Raw genomic sequence first — 15,882 nt, 5'->3', positions numbered from 1 at the left:
TTTAATGCCTAGTTAATGGATTTTTTTTCAATAAGCTTTTATTTCTGACCGTATCATTAAAATCATCATATTCGTGGTTTCGAGCGGAAAATAATAATGATAAAAAATATCTGTCATTTCAATCCCAAACAAGCAACAACAACGTAAGCTCGAAAGGTTCGGTTTAGGCGTTAAATAACTTACAATACATTACATTTACATTACAATACATTTTAGAAATCACCAAATTTGTTAAAAACAGCCTCAGCTTTTCCCACTTCACGATGAAGTTATAAATAAGCAAAGGCCCAGCAGGAAGCCACTTCAGCTTTATCAACCTGCGCAAAAGCTAAAAGTCTCCAAGTCGAATGCTTGCAATATGGCTGTTAAAATATTTAATAGAGTCCCAGATGACCTCAAAACTCTACCGGTATGTCAATTTGAAAAAAAAATGTTTCAGTGGTTGCTTGGTAAATGTTATTACTCTGTTGATGAATTTTTAAATTGATATTTATTATGAATTGTTAAATAATTTTGCTAATCTTATACTGACTGAATTTTAATGTTTAATTTAACTCCTCATGTAAATAATTATGTAAATATTTCTACGCCGATGCATGCCGGCAGAATATGCTGATCTACCTTCTACTAACCAACAGTGTATGTACCATATTCTTGGAAATAAAGTATTGAATTGAATTGAATTACACACTTACACAGTCACACACAAATTATTATCGTTTAGTTAACACGCCATAAAGCGAAGCTGGAATTTTATAGAGACCTCCCAACAGTCCCAACGTAAGAATAAGTTTATTTTCAAAAGAACACAACATAAATTGTCAGGGATGGTCATGGGTCTCCGCACTAGACTACACCTGTATCGCGGGGAGCCAGTTACAGTTCAAATTATAGATCTAAGTAGGTACACAAACAAGGCCAATATATGTTTGATTTAATATAGGTAACAGACTATTGAGTAAGAAAAAAAAAAACATTCTTATTGCAAGGCATAAAAAATAAACCTACATCAGGACTTTAACTAAAATATGTTCTGTCTCGGCATAGTTAAGTGATTGTAAAAATTTAAATAAGAGTTTCTTTGCTTCGATAATGGTGTAGTTTTCAGATTTCAGTGTGTAAGCATAGCGTTGTAAGTAGTTACTCGAATTTGTTCACCAAAATGGTCCCAAAAATGGGACGTACTTACTTCTGGAATCGGTAAGTTAAAGACGCGTTTAAGATTTACAACATGGCTAGTTCTTTAAAATGGAGACCTGGCCTCTCCGCAACAGCGTGAGTGATTAAAATTATCTACCCAAGTAAAACCGTAAAATTATTATATAGTGGAATCGATTTTGAAAACCCCATAAGAACTACATAAGCAACTTCGCTTTATACAAGGTGCCCGTGACCATTGCGAGAGATTTTAACGGTGCATTCCTGATGGCAACAGAAGCAAAAAATGTTATATGAGTTTTTGTGAAATTCGACAAAAAAAATTTTTTGTTTTTTTTCCCCTTTTTTTAACGCTCCTGTACATAAAACGTAATTTTTATTGATAAACACATAACCTAAAATTAACTTAAAAGTTTTTATTTTATTTGGGGGTAGCCTCTCGAATACATTTTTTAATTTTTCGATGTCAATCAATAAGTATGTCCAGACTAGACTTCAAAGTGGCAATACCGCAGTCAAAAATGTGTTTTGTACTATCGGGTGCAGCGACGGTTAAGCATGCTACAGTTCGTTTTCAACACAGTACTGGCGAATGGTGATTCGCCGGTACTGTGTTGAATTATGGCGAAAGAATGATTTCGAAAAACATTTAATTATCTCTGAAACTAGGTCTAATCGAGAAACTTTTATATGACATTTTAGTTCATAATATTACCAGGAATGCTTAGTTAAAATATCTCGCAATGCTCACGGGCACCTTGTATTAGTTAAGATTTTTCTTTTTGCAACCTTGTCTCCAGTTAAGCTATTGAAAAGGAGCTGGATGTTGAAAACGAGTTCCTAAGCATAATAATGATGCCATTAACAGACATGAAGTATGAATAAAATTAATCATAAAGATATAAATTATAAGAAGAGGAATCGCAATGTGAATATGATGAGTCATATGCGAGTTTTTCCACGCATGTTAATGTATTGAGAAAAATAATAGCTCTGTTTGAATACGCATTATTTTACGTTTCATTGATTAAATAAGAATAGGTACTATTCTATAACTTTTTAACTCGACTACTAGAAAGCTAGATAAATAGAAAGCTTTATATAATATATAAGCAGGAAACTGTAGGGTTGTCTAATGGGGTATCACCAATAAACTTTAGTCCATTTTTTAACCATGTGCATAGTAACTAATGTTATTTAAATAACTATATTTAAATAGATCTCTTTATAGGAGACAAATAGATATAATTTTAGATTTACTTATATGTCTAGCAATTTACAGAACGCAGGTTACTGTGTTTGGTTAGATTATATGGCAGTAAGTACTTATGCAAAACCGGCATCGGCATTATATCACACTCTTCGCTGAATAATGTAAACAATGTAGGAAGGTACTTTAACTAGTTCAACGCATCCGCATTTGTACATCGATAACCGGCGTTTGAGTGAGCCGTTAATATGGTTATTTTCTCTTAATCGGTGTTAGATAGTTATTATTATTAGAGATACGCTTTCTACATTTTCAAACTAAACCAAACGTAGGTTCCTGATTCACAACTGGCGTATCACTAATACGTATAAACTAACTTTTGATCTCATATGTTGTTTTATAATGGGCATTTAATTTTTCTTCTAGCCTCTTTTAACCACCTTTATAATTAAAAACAAGGAGGTTTTTAATGTTTGTTTGCTCAGGAATTCGTCATTCCTCAACCGATTTTGTATTGTTTCACCCCACGTCACCATAACAGTTTTACTTCTCATGAGTAATTAGTGATTTAACTAATATTACGGATATCTATATTGGCAGTACCTAACCAAAATCAAAAATGAATTTGAGCATCATAGGCTATTTGTAAATAAATTATTCAGTCAAGCTGTCTGCGGTAGGACGTTATCAGGGGACACCCGATAAGATCGACTGTAGCCCTTTGTACTCCCCTCCGCTTTACAACCGCGAGTAATCGCTGTCTGTTGGGGCAGAAACAGTGTCTGGCAAGTGTTGTTATCTCTAAGAACATCTGAGAAGTGTTGGAACTTGGAACCGCGTGCGTAGATTGCAGGTCGGTTCAACTTGATTTAGTCACAACGCGTGACATGGCGATTGTACAACTAGGAATGCTCTAAAGAACTGTTTGAACTCAATTTGATACACCTGGGTAACTGTACTGTAACTCTACCTAACAGCATTAGAAAAATGGTGGGTTCCCAAAAGTGGCCGTGGGCTCCAATGGGTTAAAGTCATTCTTTTCTATCACTATAACTTTCACTAAAAAAGTAATCTCATTTTTAGTCCATCTTCACACTAAAAGAAAGTGGATATCACGCTTATGTTTATATCTTCGTTTAACTTGCAGAATACCATTCCTTTACGGTATGATAACTACTTATATGAGCTATGATCCCATAGCTTCAAGAAGCAAGTCATCAAGGTTCTTGTAGGTCGGCAACACATAAGTGGATCTTCTGAAACTGCTTATGCACGTGCCTGTGAATGACGATGATCCGATCAGACGTCTCGTCTCGTCGTTTTTATGCTTCTTGTTAAGTTAGTATTGAAGGTGTTATACCAATGGAATAAAAGTGATGTCACGAGTTGTCTAAATATAATGTAGAATTGCGCCATGTTGCAGCGGTTAAGCGAAGTGGTAGCGTCGTTGTTCAGTTTTTAATATGTAATGGGGGCTACGCGACCAAGACTACTTTCATAAATTGTTTTTTTTAGATTGTTCAAACTGCTTAGAAGTTACCAGCCACGAATACGTTTTTGGTTTTGATACCAATCCAATAAAATGCTTATAAATACAAGTACTAAAAAGCAGGTAAAGAGATAAACTAAGCTACAATATTTCTATATATTTCTGCAGCTATTTGCTTCGAATCGGAATATTTCTATTTATATAAATAGTTACATCTGAAATCTAACTAAGTAAGCGAAAGTGACTCATGATTTTTCTGTCACCAAATTTTAAAGACTTGAGAAAATTACCTTTCCTACTACTACAGCAGACCTTTAAGATTAATTAAGATTAAGCTTTTAAGAATCGACCGTCGCTTAACTTAATTTAATTTACAAATAACAACACTAAGCCAGCCTTAACGACCGAATTATCAATTTCGCATAATTGTAAACTGACACCGTATTTTACTGCTGACTTGCGGATCCTATACAGACCATTAATGACATAACGAAGGCCTTGACCATGAGTTTTAAGCCGATGTTCTTTACATAAGTTTATACTTGAACGTAAGGCTTCCTTAAACGTTTTTGGTTGAAGCCTCAAAACTTCCTTCTTGGTTTTCCAACCAATATCCATTTCACAAGAATTGCTACGCTGAATATATTCTAACATTCCTGACTTATTTTTACAAAATCTTTTCACATTTGGGAGCAAAAAACATTGTGGTATTGAGTCAAGAGTTTATCTCGATACTGCTAGGACCAGTTTGACGCGAGAAAGCGTAAGAAAGCAACCTGACTGGCATAGTGTGAAAAACAAATAACGATTTATAATTATGCAATTTCTTCAGATGAAAATAATCATCATTTTATAGTTAATGTAAATGTAATTGAATGCTCAATAGACATGTCCCACTGTGGGAATTTTCCATGCAAAGGGGCATATTATTGCAGTTTTACTGTCAAATTATCAAGTCAACAAATAAAATTTATTATTTTGATTGCATAGCTTTTTATGCCAGTTACTAAGCAAACGTGCATATTTTACGGTATATTCAGAGAAATCTACAAAACTAGAGCGTTAGCAATGCGGTCGTATATTTAATGGAACATTGTTAGCTCAGATGCAAACTATCGACTGTTTGCTTTTTATTACATGCATAATTCATTTTAAGTTACCTACTTTTACTAGAATACATAGACTCTTATACAAACTTAAGGTTTAAAAATATTTTTGAAATGAAATAAGTATACCAGTTTGACAATGGCTACCTATATATATCATAATAAGTATTGTGCAACTCAATTGTCGTAATAATTAAGTTAAACAAGCGCGAAGACCCACGTACCCTTAAGTATACTCGTATTTTTTGTACATATTGATCATAAGTATAGACACAATCAAGGTCCGTGTAGTTATTTCCAATAAACGTCTATTCGCCTCATAGAACACAGGTCCTGGATCAACAGTGTACTGGCCTCATTAATATGCCACATTACAGTAGAGTCGTCGTGAAATGGCTCTATACTGATAGACCAGACGCCATGTTGAAATTTGCATGTGGACCCCATCCCGGAGGTTCATGCGCGCGCGCGGCATGTTAATCCATTGCATAAGTTGGTTACGCATATGCCAATGCCAAGCATTTAATACATATTGATCAATGAATTGTATTGTGTGCCTGGTGACTATGAAATATATTAGTTATTCGAAAGTTGACCCATGTCAAATGGCATGAAGTTTAGGTCCAGGAACGTTATGATTTTTGCCACAACGTGCAACGGTTTTAGTTCTTCCCCCAACGCTAATTTCACAAATAGCTTGAACAATTTCGCTTCAATATTGCTTTTGGACAGAACAAAGTAACGTAGCTCGCAAAACCACCAAGTTAAAGTGGGACTGGGCTGGGCATGTCTACCGTATGCCGAGTGAACTGTGGGCCAAGACCGTTACAGAGTGGCAACCCAGCTCAAAACGGAAATTTGGCAGACAACGTAGGCTATAGCGAGACGAGTTATTCCTTTTTAAATGGATATACTGCCAAGATCGGGCAGACTGGAAAAATTGAGCGAAGGCCTTTGCACAGTAATGGGACGCTACCTTAACAATAAAAGTACCTTATATTTTTTATACATCATGATTTTGCGCCGCCTAACTTATCTGCTTTGTCTAAAGGTTGACGGGTAGAGAATGCCTTATGGCAATAGGTTCGCCTTTTGTACGTTTGTTTCTTTTATACAATAAAGATTAAATAAAATAAATAAATATTTTAATAGAAATAGACAAATTTATCATGGCATTTATTGTGTGTTGAGTTTAGGTTACACAATTTTGGTATACCTATACACATATTAGGCACAAAAAAGTATAGTAGTAATAATAATACAGTATTTATTCTAAAAATGTCACAATGTACTTTTATATGTACATTGTGACATTTTATATATGTACTCGACGACCGGTTTGGCCTAGTGGGTAGTGACCCTGCCTACGAAGCTGATGGTCCCGGGTTCAAATCCTGGTAAGGGCATTTATTCGTCTGATGAGCATGGATATTTGTTCCTGAGTCATGGGTGTTTTCTATGTATTTAAGTATTTATAAAATTTATACATTATATATATCGTTGTCTAAGTACCCTCAACACAAGCCTTATTGAGCTTACTGTGGGACTTAGTCAATTTGTGTAATAATGTCCTATAATATTTATTTATTATATAAAAAAACTCAGTTAAATTATAGTAACATATATTTATTAGCCATTGATTTGTCATTTAATTCAAACAATTGAATAAACGCACCTGAACGAAGATACGAGTATTTAGATTTAGACCGATGGTCTGCAACGATTTGGATAGCTTACGCAGTGCAAGTGTTGGTTATCTGCCTTTTCGCCGAAAATTGTATTGCCGAATTTCACTTGCCAAGCAACTTTTCGCAGAAGTTTCATTTGGGCGAATTTCATTTCCCAACATAACATAATCCAACCAAACCTAACCCAACCTAGTACGCAATTTTCATTTCCCAACTTTGGGGTTGGGAAATAAAATGGTTGCGAAATAATTATTTGGTAAAAGTTTATTCGGCCAAATGAAACGTCTGCGAAAAATTGGTTGGCAAGTGAAATTCGGCAATACAATTTTCGGCGAAAAGGCAGGATACCGCAAGGGTTACTTATACGTCATAATTTCATAGAAGATTGATGCTTGAAATAACTGCGTGTGCTAACCAAATCGTTGCATACTACATTGGTCCAACTCTAAATTCATTGAGGACCATAGTTGAGAGTTTTCGGACTATTAATACATGGGTGATTTTACGGTATTGAAAGTGTGATCTATTTTATATATACAAGTTTAGATTTCTGTTGCTCACTGTACACGAAGTTAGAAAATCATCTCACCTAGTTGAGTAACACGACCCTGTTAGACATTTTATTTCTCACGAGCCCGATATAGTCAACTTGTGGAGCAACCGTCCCGAGAATTGAACACAAAAACTTACCTTATCTTCTAAGAAGTAAAGCTTGGATTATATTATTTACATTGTCTTGACGACCGAAGAAGTGGGTTGATTATTGGCAGTCGGCAAGAATCTAACAGTTTTTTTGCGAACGGATGCTCATTGCTCATAGAGTTACGGCTGATTAGCGCTTTTCATTTCCAAGTATATTTAAAATTAAACATTGAGGGGTGTCATTATATATGTCATCATTTCATAGAAATTTGACATTGCCACACTTTGCCATTGAAAATGAAAATATTTATTGGCACTCATTACATTGTCTCACACCTAACTATTGACAAAAAAGAAAAGTGCTGGTAGCAACTGAAAGTGGCGGAATAACTTAACGTATGAGTAACGGAACTGATTTGTCGTAAATCATCACAAGCCTTTTACTTTTGCGGCATGGCTTTAGAAAACAGAGAAATACTCGTATTATGTACCTTTTTCAACCACTTATTACTATATAGTATAGATCATGTCATTCACGAAGACGCGTGGATTGATTCGTAATGTCATGTTATTAAAGGTTATATTTAATAAATCTGTGCATCATCGTGGATGACACGAACTATACATTTCACTGCATTTTAGCATACCTATGCTCATGTTGCGAAAATGGAAATAGAAGGTAAGAATACTGACAAAACTCGAAATACTGTTATATTCGTTTGTGACAAATTGGTCATACCGTGATCGTTACCTTAGGAAATGAACCAAGACTGGTAACTTTTAGGAACAAAAAGGACCATATAGATAATATCTTTATAAAAAAAACTTCAATGATATTTCTTCTACATTTATAGATACTTAATGTCGTATAAATTAAATTCTTAGTAGGCTGCGTACAAATATTTTATTGATGAGACACAAGACTCAGTGTGAAAACAATAAGACAGTGGGCGTTTGAGGTGTAAATATTGTGGTGTGATGCAAGTTGCAACATTGCACGGAGAAAACTCGCATGAGTCAGCTCAAGGAAATTAGTCGGGCGTTTCACGACGTTGACGACCAAATTAGATTTAGGTTTTACCTAAATCTAAAAAAAAAAAATTGAATGTCAAATATCAGGCAGAAAACATTTTTGCAACGTTTCTTTGGTAATTCTAAACCGCAAATGAAAAACCGAATACCAAGAATTATCAAACATCGAATTTGGTATCTATAGCCAGAGTTACTTTTTTTAAATATATCTTTATTTATTTATTTATTTATTAAGGGTTTTTTAAACAAATGACCCGCTATGAGGGTAGCCTCATAGCGGCTCTCTAACAAAACAACACCAGTCTAACTTTCACTATTTCTAATACGTGTTATGATGTCCATGACCATATAATAAAGAAGCCCAGCTTCTTTCGAAGCTGGAGATGCTAGGATGCTATTGACTCTGCCGAGGTCATAGGACCTGACATTAACCATAGGTACTTGTATAAATTTGAATGAAGGAAAGTTTTGTCTTATTTGAAGAGAACTGTTCCAACAGGACATGCGTGTACAATGCCATGGGTTTCAAAGCTTCGAGATCGTTTCATGACCGGTAAAAAGAACCAGAGCCTAGTCTAACACTAACACGCACTGGACTGTTTGTTTTCTAAGAAACCTCTTGATACTTGATTGCATATATACTTTCTATTAGTTCAGGAAGCAAGTATTATTGGATTACACTGGAGTACACATATTGGAGTACACGAAAAAATCATGACAGATCACGTTGAGGAAAAATATCTACCACATGACTAGATACCTTTTCTCGATTTCGTTAAACATAAATCTTCACTTCGCACTTCAAAATAGCCAGTCTATTTTACAAAATTTTGTAGCACGTATAATAAATATACATCACACTCATAACTAAACTAAAATAGGAAATTAAACAGTATTTACAGTTTATCTAAAATTAGGTAGAATTAAAAAAATAAAACAAACAATATACGTGAGGTTACCTAAAGGTTGTCTGGAAGAGATCGCTTTTTAGCGATAAGACCGCCTGTTGTCACCTGGTTCTATTTTCCTTTAAAATTCATTTGTAGTTTTACATGTATGTAAAATGTATAATTGTTGGTGCAATAAAGAATATTTACTTACTTATGTGGAGGAAGGGGGGGTAGCCAAGAGCCTTACCAAGTATCACTAAGGGGAGGAGGAAGGAGGGGGTCAAAAAGCGTGATTTGTGCACAAGCCCTTAGTCGTGTTAGTAGCTTGATTATTCAGGAATTATAGACGGAGGGTCAGTCTGCCATGTGGCCTCTACTTATGAACAGTTGTCAGGTCCTGATCTGCCGGTATGCCGGTATATAGTAATAAGGATAATTTGGCAAATTAACGACCGACCTGGCCTAGTGGGTAGCCTGACTATGAAGCCGATGGTCCTGAGTTCGAATCCCGGTGAGGGCATTTATTTGTGTGATGAGCACAGATATTTGTTCCCATGTCATGGATGTTTTCTATGTATTTAAGTATTTGTATATTATATATATCGTTGTCTGAGTACCCACAACACAAGGTTTCTTGGCTTACCGTGGGACTTAGTCAATTTGTGTATTATTAATTTATTATTATTATTAGCAAGAGGGATTCCGCTGCTCTTTTGGGAGTTCGCTTAGACCATATTATGTTTTAAATGCAACATCATCAACATCCCAAACGTGGGCTATTTGAGTAAGCTGAAGCTGACGTCAGATTATAAATTGAGAAAGCTGTGTTGGTGTATCTTTAAAGTGCCAAGCCTCAGGTAATAACCCTGGTGGTTAAATGTCCTTAGCCTTTTAGAATCCTCGATATCTTCATATGGATTTATGTGGGTTTGAATTGAAGGTGGTTAATATCTCTCGAAGCAAGTTGATTAATGTTTCTTAGTCTTACCTTTTCTTATTCAATTAATTATTTGCAAAATTACTTTTGTATATACCTACACATTACTAGTTACAATTACGATAACTACTTTCGTTACACGCCTCAATAAAAGAAAATAAGTACCGATCATGAATATTTAAAAGCAGAAGTAAAGAACAGGCAGTCTTATTTATAAAAATAAATAATATATATATTATTTGAGACATTTAGGGGTATATATTGTCACAAATTCATTACAAAAACGTATTATGTACAACCTCATTATGTAATTGCTTTGTTTATATTTTAAGTCGGTCATTGCACCCACTTTTAGAGTGAAGAGTATGCAGGGGGCAATAGCATTTTTACATATAATACCTATATCGTAATAAATTATCACAAAAATTTGTCTCTTTTAATCTCTCCAAATAGTGAAGGTTTGCTATCATAGAAGATAATAACTTTTAAGAATGATATAAATATATAAATAGTACTCTAAAACATTATTTCGAGTAAGTAAAATTAAATGAGCAGTAATTTAACTCTACCTCGCACCTTAATATTTTCATGGTACGAGTACCTTCCCAAATTCTAAGGAAGAGTTACCTAAATTACTACAAATATTATAAAAGAAAAGCTACACATGCATGGAAAACGATCAAAACATGATGTTATTCATATACGCCAAAATATGTAAAACTATCAACCTATTAATGACGATGACGTTTGTTTGTACTATTGTAATATTGAGGCAAAGTGAAGCGTTGAACTCTATTATACTGCGGCTCGCATCGACCGAACTTTTTTACCAAAACCTTTCAAACTAACGGCTCCCTAACTCGCAACACAACTCAAACACGGTCCATCCACAAACCTTTAACACGAGTCAATTAAACTTAGCTTCACTAACGCTGCGAGGAATCAGGTTAGATGCCGGTGGCGTCCCTAAAAACAAAACAAAATGGAACGTACCCGAGCAAAAACACACTTTAAAAATCCTGGTTCACTCACAAACAAAACACTGCACTACCGGGAATAGGGGGGGAAGTTCGGGGAACGTTGGCCGCGGCGGTGTGCGTGGTGCGAGGACGGCGCGGGCCGCGAGACTGGCGCGACCGGTCTCGGGCAGAGATTTCTCCCCGTAAACATCGAAAGCGAGCCTTTCCTCGACTCGTGGCGAAACGCAGGTGTGAGCGGTACTATGAATACTCGATTGGAAGGTGAGAAAGAGGTTAAAGCAAGCAAGGGGACGGACAAGGAGGAGAGTCCGAGTAGGCCCATAGAGCTGCTAAAGTGTGCTGTAGAGATCCGATTCCAGCAATTTGATTGCGCGCATGCATTTCTTGGCACACTTCAGTTCAGTTATCATGTATATATATACATATATTTTATCTAGTCTATATGCTAGATACCTACTAGCTGTCGCCATAACCGTATGGGCCGTATGGCTAAGTTCACTGCGAGGTAATGACAGAATCGGCACCTTTTCTTCTTTGGAAATTATCGAACATGTTTAAAATGAACTACGTTTTTTTTAATAATTTGATATCGCCTAATTTGGGGAAGTCTAATGACCCCTTCTTCCCTAAATAGTTACTTAAATCATAGATAGTGGAAAAAATATGAGTCATCAATACATCATAATATTTTTGCAAACTTGTTAATAGTTAACACATACAATGTCAAGGAATCTCTAGCCTCTAATCTCTCTTTAATTTAAAACATCTCATTCTCTCTCACTCTGTCATTCGCTAAATACATAACAATTAAATGTTTAAAAATACAACTCAACTATCTCTAAGGAGTAAGAAAACAACAAGGTAATGGAGCAGATTGAATAGCGGCAAATAAACCTAAACTATAGAATCTAATTGTTTTATGGTTCCTCTCAGCGTCCATTGTATTTCAAGTGTTATTTTTTTCTCAGAATTCCCCGAACTGAATTCCTGGTGTAGCAGTGCGGCAACTACTTAGCAGTTTTAAGATCATTTTGTGATTTAATTTTAAACAATACAATTGTGTAAAGGACAAATTTTCCAGAACCACTACTTAGCCACTTATACTTCTATAGTAAAGCATCAAATATTAAGTTAAAGTACAGATTAGATACTAGTTCTATGCACAGAGAATTCTCACTATGACGTCACGACTAATTTTGTTCCTCCCTAAGGTATGACACTTTCTCTTTCTCACTTCCACATATGACATACGACTGGTTAAAGTCAACTTTGCCATCGACCTCTATGCGAAAACCATTGGTAATATTGTTTGGGGCTTTCGTTTGACTCACATCGCGTTCGATGACGCTGGGCAGGATGTTCGCAATCGGTCAAGGTAGGCTTTTAAAGGACTGACGCAAAAAAAAAGTACCCGTGACATAGAATGCACATCTTGGAATTCGTATTGATCGTTGGGAAGCTTTGATTTATTCTGTTGAAATGAAATACCGGATGGTATCCGGCTGGAAGGAACACCTAAATGGTCAAAGTATCAGATCATAGGTACATTTAAGGTGATCTTTTTAGAAGATATTAGGAAGACTTGCGCAAAAAATAAAACTTTGGTGTCGTGTCATATGCACCTGACCCAAATATTAGATAAGAGAATTATATTTAGAATCTTAAAACATATCCGATGTAAATGTAAGACTGTCAGAATATTTTTATTTATTCTCCTTTGTTGCCCGATGTTCGAAGGACCATAAACGTAAATAATTATTCCTGTTTAAAGTAATTGAAAATGTTAGACAAAATTCAAATGAGGCTGACGCCATAAAGTGTCCGCGTATCGTAAAATAATTGAATTCTCCTAACACTTAAAAATGCCCGCAATACCAGAGGGCCTACCGTGAACCACGTTCGACGTGTTACCTCTCTGTCGCACTTGTAAATTCGTACGTAAGTGTGACAGGGAGGTAACACGTCAGACGTGGTTCGCGGTAAGCCCTCTGCATACTACACGCTAGGTGCTGCTCCACCTAGCATGTCTAGCGCGTTTTGGCGCGACTGCCTGGCGATGGCGCACCACTATACAGGGCGTCCCAAGACTATGGGACATCAAGGGAAAGTACCTTAAATATAAGACATAGGATATTTTGCTCAAAGGAGACTTTATTACAAATACAAAGCAATTATTAGGTTTTACGCAAAACAAGATATTGAACCGTTCTTAGCGTTAGAACTATCTTGAAGGTCCATCCAAACGGATTACCGACTCTAACTCTATCCTCCTGAGACCCAGAAGAAGTTGTTTTGTTTTTGAATTTCGAACTCTTTGTTATTCAATTTAAAAAAATGCAACGGGGTCTCAGGAGGCTGTATACAATATGTTACAAGTCAAATAACAAAATATCTAAGAAGGCCGTAATTAAAATCCCGCTCGAAAGACCACCTAAAAATGGCAACCTAAAACAAAAAACTAAAATAGTAATCTATGACAATAAAATAGCATGCGAGGTAGGTAGACTTATGGTTGTTCGTTTGTTTGTGATAGTAATATAATAATAAAATAAGAAGACAGAATATAATTTTTGTACCTTTTTTCCGTGAAGAAAAATACCGCGAGGAAACTGGCATACATCCGCAAAATTCAAAGTAAGGGAATGCTAAATCATTACCATATTCATTATTTTTATTCCTCCGTTTAGCGAGAAGAACTGGCTTTTTGTTGCTTTTAGCCGGTGTTCTATGTCTTTTTATTAAGTGTGCAATAGCCAATAATACATTTTTGTATTGCATTTGAGGAGTACCTAACTCTACTAACAGAAAATATTGCAAGTAAATTTGACGAAATGAGATTCGGATTTCGGATCAATTTCTATACCCGGAATGGTCACAAACCATATCAAATTCTCAGGACTCCTTTTAAAAGAATATTGTTAGCTTTCAAAAAGATCAATGCTTGAAACACTACACGGTAAACCACAACATAAGCACATGCCATGCCGTTTATGAATTGTTTCAACAATGTTTAGTAAAGTAACCGATGCAAATGCGTAAAGCATTCGGAAACAATCATGTGCCATTTTTAAGATGAACACTTAATGGTTGCTTGTAAACATTCATGATTGTAATCTGTTAAGGAATTTTAACTCGATCTATCGATTAACCAACACCAACGCCAATTTTATGAAAAATATGAAGCGCTGGTGGCCTAGCGGTAAGAGCGTGCGACTTGCAATCCGGAGGTCGCGGGTTCAAACCCCGGCTTACCAATGAGTTTTTCGGAACTTATGTACGAAATATCATTTGATATTTAGAAGTTGCTTTTCGATGAAGGAAAACATCGTGAGGAAACCGGGCTAATCCTAATAAGGCCTAGTTTACCCTCTGGGTTGAAAGGTCAAATGGCAGTCGCTTTCGTAAAAACTAGTGTCTGCACCGATTCTCGGGATTAGTTGCCAAGCGGACCAAATGCCGGGACAACGCGAGGAAGAAGAAGAAAAAATATTAACGTCGTTATTGTATTGAAATCCTGAAGGGAGTAGTTGCTTCAGTAGTTAGGAGGAAATACCAGCTGAGACGGCTCATAAAATTAGTACGATAAGGACAACTGCAGCTTAGGCGAAAAATCCCGCGTAAAAATCTCCAAAATCGAGGTGGTATCGTTCTCGAGATTTTCCTCCTCCAAAACTTAACCAATCGTAACGAAATTTTGAGAACGGAATAAGAAAGAAATTATCTGTGTCTGAACGTTTTGATGTTTGCGTTTATTTTTGCGGATTCTGTATGCTAGGCGTCTGTTTACGGCGCATTTATTTGGCTATTCCAGCCCAGCATTCAACACTAGCAGTTACACTAAGTAGTATGATTTGTTCAACACATCACGAACACATAGAAGTAGCAGATACAACGAGCAACGAGAGATTTAAAAAGAATTTTAAATTAAGATGGGCCCTTATATGCCTCACTTATTTTACTAAGAAAAGTTGGAAGGAAAAAACACATACACATTACATTTGTGATTTGGACGCCATGTACAACATTTTAACAAATGGAGAAAAACTATTTTTAGCGGTTATTTGTCATAAAAAGCAAAAATCCCGTTGTTTCAGGTCGGCTTAAAAAAAAAGCCAACGACACGAGGTGTTCCCAGGCGGTCACCCATCCAAGTACTGACCTCGCCCGACGTTGCTTAACTTCGGTGATCGGACGAGAACCGGTGTATTCAACGTGGTATGGACGTTGGCAATCTTTTGTGCCAAGTTTCTGATCCTGAGGTTTTATTAAGGGAGTGGTGTCAATAAACAACTGTAATAATAAATAACCATCAGAAGATAAGCTATATGAAGGCACTGTATGAAGTACCTATAATAAAATCGGAATTTTTAATCAATAATCCTAGGCGGTCATCCATCCAAGGACGATTGGCGACCACCATTAAAAAATTGTTTCGAAGTTGAGGTATAGTCGCTATCGTTGTATTAGATATAATATAACGGAACGGCCGAGGTGCTAAAAATATATGAACACGCACTCTAACGCCTTGACAATAGAGGCGTATTCAGTCACATATATATTTGTGAGCACATTGGCCGCTCCGATGTATCTGACTGATGACAACTGTACGTAGTTTTTGTTACGCTCATAGCTTACACCTATGCAGACGTCGTCTGATAGGAATAAAGAATATTAAAATATTCAGTGTTGCGTACCCCTTATGCCAGTTGGCGGGATATCGCTATATACGTGCATATCGTTGTCTCGCTCA

General features: G+C 36.1%; 1 protein-coding gene and 1 non-coding gene across 2 annotated transcripts in view; both read right to left on the bottom strand.

Moving 5' to 3' along the window:
• LOC133528443 (putative epidermal cell surface receptor) overlaps positions 1-11,915 on the bottom strand; it is a 96,741-nt gene extending 84,826 nt beyond the window's left edge. The window contains exon 1 of the mRNA XM_061865832.1: positions 11,146-11,915. The gene's annotated coding sequence lies outside the window, so the exon portion shown is untranslated. The remainder of the gene's footprint in view (positions 1-11,145) is intronic.
• A 3,327-nt stretch (positions 11,916-15,242) lies between these two features.
• On the bottom strand, positions 15,243-15,361 carry LOC133528712 (5S ribosomal RNA). Its single transcript, XR_009801042.1, has one exon. It is a non-coding gene; the product is annotated as a 5S ribosomal RNA (ribosomal RNA).
• Between the last annotated feature and the right edge of the window lie 521 nt (positions 15,362-15,882).

This window comes from Cydia pomonella, chromosome 19 (assembly GCF_033807575.1).
Source record: "Cydia pomonella isolate Wapato2018A chromosome 19, ilCydPomo1, whole genome shotgun sequence".
Lineage (NCBI taxonomy): Eukaryota > Metazoa > Arthropoda > Insecta > Lepidoptera > Tortricidae > Cydia > Cydia pomonella.
Note: the sequence above shows the minus strand (reverse complement) of the source record. Positions and strands in the feature narration are given on the sequence as shown.